This window comes from Triticum aestivum, chromosome 3B (assembly GCF_018294505.1).
Source record: "Triticum aestivum cultivar Chinese Spring chromosome 3B, IWGSC CS RefSeq v2.1, whole genome shotgun sequence".
Lineage (NCBI taxonomy): Eukaryota > Viridiplantae > Streptophyta > Magnoliopsida > Poales > Poaceae > Triticum > Triticum aestivum.
In genome coordinates this window covers 480,352,510-480,359,393 of record NC_057801.1, presented here as the reverse complement: position 1 = coordinate 480,359,393, position 6,884 = coordinate 480,352,510, and positions in this window count along the sequence as shown.

Sequence of the window (6,884 nt, the reverse complement as noted above, 5' to 3'; positions counted from 1 at the left end):
AGAAGATTACATCGAATAGATTTCCAAGAACGTCGAGGAGAACATTGTATTGAAGATCAAAGAGAGAGATGAAGACATCTAGATACTAGCTATCGACCCATAGGTCTGTGGTAAACTACTCACACATGATCAGAAGGGCGGCAAGGTTGATGTAGAGGCCCTCCGTGATCAAATCCCCCTCCGGTAGAGTACCGAAACAGGTCTTCAGATGGAATCTCGTGAGGATAGAAACTTGTGGCAGCGGAAAAGTATTTTTGGTGTGTCGTCAGGTATACGGGGAATATTTGGGTATTTATGGAGCTGAGATTAGGGTTCGAGGTGCCTCAGGGGCCCACAAACTAATAGAGCACCCCCCTAGGGCATGCCTGGTGAGCTTGTGGCTCACCCGTGGCCCTTCTGGCCTCCTCCAGAAGCTTCCTAGGTGTCTTCTTGTCCAAGAAAAATCGTCAAAAAGTTTCGTTCCGTCTGGACTCTGTTTGGTATTGATTTTCTGTAAAAGACAAAAACAAGGAGAGAAAAAACAACTGGCACTTTGCACTAGGTTAATAGGTTAGTCCCAAAATTATATAAAATAGCGTAATAATGCATATAAAACATCCAAGATGGAAAATATAATATCATGGAACAACCAAAAATTATAGATATGTAGGAGACGTATCAAGCATCCCCAAGCTTAATTCATGCTTGTCCTCGAGTAGGTAAATGATAAAAACAGATTTTTTTATGTGGCTACCTAACATGTTTACCATGTAATCTTTATTTATGTTGTATGATTCAAATCCATAAGATTCAAAACAAAAGTTTAATATTGACATAAAAACAATAGTACTTCAAGCATACTAAAAAGCAATCATGTCATCTAAAAATATCATGGCTAAAGAAAGTTATCCCTAAAAAATCATATAATCTTGTCATGCTCTATGTTCATCACATAAAGTATTTATCATGCACAACCCCGATGACAAGTTAAGCAATTGTTTCATACTTTGACATTCTTAAGATTTTTCAACCTTCATGCAATACATGAGCGTGAGCCATGGATATTGCACTATAGGTTGAATAGAATATGATGGTGGAGGTTATGTGGAGAAGACAAAAAGGGAGAAAGTCTCACATCGACGAGGCTAATCAATGGGCTATGGAGATGCCCATCAATTGATGTCAATGCAAGTTGTAAGGATTGCCATGCAACAAATGCACTAGAGCTATAAGTGTATGAAAGCTCAAAGGAAAACTAAGTGGGTGTGCATCCAACTTGCTTGCTCACGAAGACCTAGGGCATTTTGAGGAATTCCATCATTGGAATATACAAGCCAAGTTCTATAGTGAAAAATTCTCACTAGCAATATATGAAAGTGACAAAATAGGAGACTCTCTATCATAAAGAACATGGTGCTACATTGAAGCACGAGTGTGGAAAAAGTATAGTAAAGTTGTCCCTTCTCTCTTTTTCTCTCATTTTTTCTTTCCCTTTTTTTGGGCTCTTTGGCCTCTTTCTTTTATTTTGGGCTCTTTGGCCTCTCTTTTTATTTTGGGCTCTTTGGCCTCTTTTTATTTGTTTAAATCCAGAGTCTCATCACGACTTGCGGGGGAATCATAGTCTCCATCATCCTTTCCTCACATGGGACAATGCTCTAATAATGATGATCATCACACTTTTATTTACTAACAACTCAATACTAGAACAAAGATATGACTCTATATGAATGGCTCATGCATATGATCATGCAAAGCAATATGACAATGATGGTATGTGTCATAATAAAACGGAATGGTGGAAGTTACATGCCAATATATCTCGGAATGGCTATGGAAATGCCATAATAGGTACGTATGATGGCTGTTTTGAGGAAGATATAAGGTGGCTTATGTGTGAAAGAGCATATCATATCATCGGATTTGGATGCACCAGCGAAGTTTGCACCAACTCTCAAGGTGAGAAAGGGCAATGCATGGTACCGAAAAGGCTAGCAGTGGTGGAAGGGTGAGAGTGTGTATGACCCATAAACTCAACATTAGTCATAAAGAACTCACATACTTATTGCAAAAGTTTATTAGATCTCAAAACAAAGTACTAATACGCATGCTCCTAGGGGGATATATTGGTAGGAAAAGACCATCGCTCGTCCCCGACCGCCACTCATAAGGAAGACAATCAAAAATAAATCATGCTCCTACTTCATCGCAAAACGGAAGACCATACGTGCATGCTTCGGGAATCACAAACCTTGACACAAATATTCTTATTAATCCACAATTACTCACTAGCATGACTCTTACCATCTTTATACCTCAAAACAAATGCAAGGAATCAAATTTCTCATATATTCAATGATCTTCATGAAATTTTTCATTATATCCCTCTTGAATACCTTATCATATTAGGACTAAATTCATAACCCAAGAAAATTGCCATACTATTTAAAAGACTCTCAAAATAATATAATTGAATCATGAGAGTTCATCAATTTCTTCAAAATAAAACCACCGCCGTGCTCTAAAAAGATATAAGCGAAGCACTAGAGCAACTAACTAGCTGAAAAGATATAAGTGAAGCACATATAGTATTCTAATAAATTCACGATTAATGTGTGTCCCTCTCAAAAGGTGTGTGCAGCAAGGATGATTGTGGCAAGCTAAAAACCAAAGACTCGTATAATACAAGACGCTCCAAGCAAAGCACATATCATGTGGTGAATAAAAATATAGCCTCGAGTAATTTACCGATGGATCATAGACAAAAGAGGGGATGCCATATGAGGTATACCCAAGGTTAGATGCTTGGTTGTACTTGAATATTACCTTGGGGTGCCTTGGGCATACCCAAGCTTATGCTCTTGGCACTGCTTATTCCATAGTCCATCAAAATTTCACCCAAAACTTGAAAACTTCACAACGCAAAACTCAACAGAAAACTCGTGAGATCCGTTAGAGAAACAAAACAAATAACAACTTTTAGGTACTGTTGTAAACTCAATTTATATTTGTGTTATATCTACTGTATTCTAACTTCTTTATGGCTCATAACCCCCGATACTACCCATACATTCATCAAAGTAAGCAAACAACACAATGAAAATATAATCTGTCAAAAACAGAATAGTTTGTAGTAATCTGGACTTGAGCCAAATCTCTGTAACTCCAAAAATTCTGAAAAATTAGAAAAAGGTATGAAATTTGTATATCAATCTTGTGTAAAAACTACAGAATTTTATCACGCTCCAGTGAATTTTAACAATTCTTCTACTTGACAAAAAAGTTTCTGTTTTTCAGCAAAATTAAATCAACTATCTTCCATATCATCCCAAAGGTCTTACTTGCCACAAGCACTAATTAAAACACTAGAACACAATCATAACAGAAGTTTAATTGCCTATTCAATAAAACAGAAGCAAAAACATAAAAATATATTTGGGTTGCCTCGCAACAAGCGCTATTGTTTAACGCCCCTAGCTAGGCATAATGCATAGATCTAGGTATTGTCATCTTTGGTATTCAATCTATAAGTGACCCTCATAATAGATTCATATGGCAACTTAATTTTCTTTCTTGGAAAGTGTTTCATGCCCTTCCTTAATGGAAATTGAAATCTAATATTTCCTTCTTTCATATCAATAATTCCACCAATCGTTCTAAGGAAAGGTCTACCAAGAATAATAGGCAAGACCGATTGCAATCTATATCCAGCACAATAAAATCTACAGACACATAATTCCTATTATCAACAATAAGAACATCATTAATTCTTCCCATAGGTTTCTTAATAGTGGAATCCGCTAAGTGCAAATTTAAAGAACTATCATCAAGTTCATGGAAACCTAGCACGTCACATAAAGTTTTTGGAATAGTGGAAATGCTTGCACCCAAATCACACAAAGCATTTCACTCATAATCTTTAATCTTAATCTTAATAGTAGGTTCCCATTCATCATAAAGCTTTCTAGGGATTGAAACTTCGAACTCAAGTTTTTCTTCAAAAGATTTCATCATAGCATCGATGATATGTTTATTAAAAGCCCGATATTGATTATAATCATGAGGTGAATTAAGCATAGATTTTAACAAGGAAATACAATAAATCAAAGAACAATTATCATAATTAAAGTCCTTGAAATCCAAAAGAGTGGGCTCATCACTAGTTAAACTTTTTACCTCGCCAATCCCACTTTTAACACTTTTTCATTAAGATCTTCACCCTCCAAATTATTGGGACGTGTTCTAGCTAAAGTTGACTAATCTCCAATCGCTTCTTTATCAAGATTTATATTAGCAAACAAAGATTCAATAGGAGTCACACCAATCACTTTAAGATCTTCATCGAGATTATCGTGAAAACTAGAACATACATTTTCGAACCATTCTCTCTTAGCACGCATCCTAGCGGTTCTCTCCTTACTTTCATGAATAGAAATTTGAATAGATTTTAGATATTCATTAATATCAAGCTTGGGTGGCATCGATTTAATCTTAAAAGAATCAATATCATGAGAAATGTTATCAATGTTCCTAGCCAAATCATCAATCTTAAGCAATTTTTCTTCTACCATAGCATTGAAAATCTTTTGGGAGTTTATAAATACTTTAATATTATTATCAAGATCAGAGGGTATCTTATTATAATTTCCATAAGAGTTGTTGTAGGAATTACCATAATTTTTAGACGAATTACTAGGAAAAGTCTTAGGGTTGAAATTACCTCTATATGCGTTACTACAAAATTATTCCTACAACAAAATTCACATCCATAGATTCATTACTATTCTCAATCAAAGTAGACAAAGGCATATCATTGGGATCAATAGGAGCACTCTTGCTAGCAATCAATTTCATAAGTTCATCCATCTTTCCACTCAAAGTACTAATTTCTTCAATCACATGCATTTTTACAGAATTTTATTTCTGTGCCCCTGGTTCCTTAGCTCTACTCATTCATCCCCACACTCTTAACTTTTGCTCAGTTTTCTCCACTCCCTTGTCTGAACCTCAAGCTCGAGCCACTACAGCACCACGCCGCTCTGCCCCCTCTACTGCCATCGTGCAGCCTCCACCGCCGTCGTGCCCTCCAACGTCTAACCTCATTTCACCTCCACCGCCATCATGCCCTCCAACCTCTAACCTCATTTCACCTCCACCGCTGTTGTGCCCTTCGCCAGATCTACCCCCACATCCCCTTCAGGATTAAGCAGCGATGTTGGGGGAGCAGGCTCTCAAGCCCATCGACCGTGGAGAGGATTAGGTCGAATCGGCGGTGGATAATTCATGGATTACACCTAGGTAAGCATCGTTTCCCCTCTAAGTAATTTGCTGATTAATAAATTTGGCCCTATTTGACAGCTAGTCGAATGAATCGATCAAATTTTTGCTGAATTGTTTCCGGCCTAACTACAACCTTTCCTTATTTGAATCGAATAGTATTGATCTTGCGCTTGCTTTCTAGTTGGCGGTTAGTATGGAAGTTATTGTGTTGCGCGGTAGAAAACCGCAGATGATTACTGGATTTTTCTATCGAAAGGTGGTAGAAACAAGTATGTTGTTCAAAGATTTTCTCGCGGCGCTCCGAAATTCTTCATATGGTTGGAGCCCTGCCAATGCTGTTAAACTAACAAAATTCAGCAGCACCAAGCAAAAATGTCTCCCACTAACTTGCGATGAGCATCTTGGATTGCTCTTTACTTTGAATGTCGAAAGCTGCTTCGGTAATATCCTTATTGAGGCACATAATGAACATGAAAAGGGGAAGGTTGTTTAGAAATCTTTTGTCTCTGCTAATAGCGAGCGCCCCTACACTCCTTGTAGGTCGAAACCAAGCAGAGCTAGTGGTTCTGAAAGTCACAATATGCATGTTGCCGCTTCTCCTGTCACCGCTGCAACCGATGTAGAGCAAGATGCAGATCCAGACGAAGAGGTGCGTCGAAATGATGATGAGGATGAGAATATGTTCCCTGATCTTGTAGATACTGTCAATAAACAAGCAATGGAAGATGAATATCAGGAGGAACCTATCAGCCGAGCTAGATTTGATCACACTGACAATGAAGAGAGGCAGGAGAACATAGACAGCTTAGTTTTAAATGAATATGATGGTGAGGACATGCCATCAATTGAGTGGAAAAGGGAAGATCCTCAGCTAGCTGTCGGCACCATAATCCAGCCGATGGTGGACTATCATAATGCAATGACTACATATTGCATTCTCACTAAAAATACATATGTGATTGAGAGGAGTGAGCCAACAAGGTTTACTGTTCATTGCACGTATGATAGGTGTAGATGGAGGTTGCATGCATCACATATGTTGAGGATCCAGTTCATTCAGGTTTGTGTATTTCTGTTTATACTGATTATTGATATACCTTACATGAGGATTTTCTATGCTAAGGAAATGGCTCTTGACAAGATTAATGGTCCTTGGAATGAGATCTTTCAGTTGCTCTACACATTTAAATCTGAAGTGGAAGCTGCTAGTCCAGGGAGTGTTGTAGAGATTGACAAGCATACATTTACATACAAAATAAAAGGGAAGTCATTTCAGAAGGAGTGCTCCAGGAGGGCTTTTGTTTGTTTCAAGGCTTGTTAGCAGGCGTTTCTTGATGGTTGCAGGCCCTATTTAGCTGTTGATGCAACTGCTTTCAATGGAAGGTGGAGAGGACAACTAGTGGCAGCTTCTGCAGTTGATGGACACAACTGGCTATTCCCAGTTGCATATGGTGTGGTGGAGGCAGAGTCTGAGGAAAGTTGGGTCTGGTTTCTGCAGCAGTTGTGCAACCTTATAGGTACACCCCCAGGTTTAGCTATACACACAGATGCTTGCAAGGGTTTGGAGAGTGCAGTGGAAATTGTATTCTCTGGAGTGGAGCATAGGGAATGTATGCGACACCTCGCAC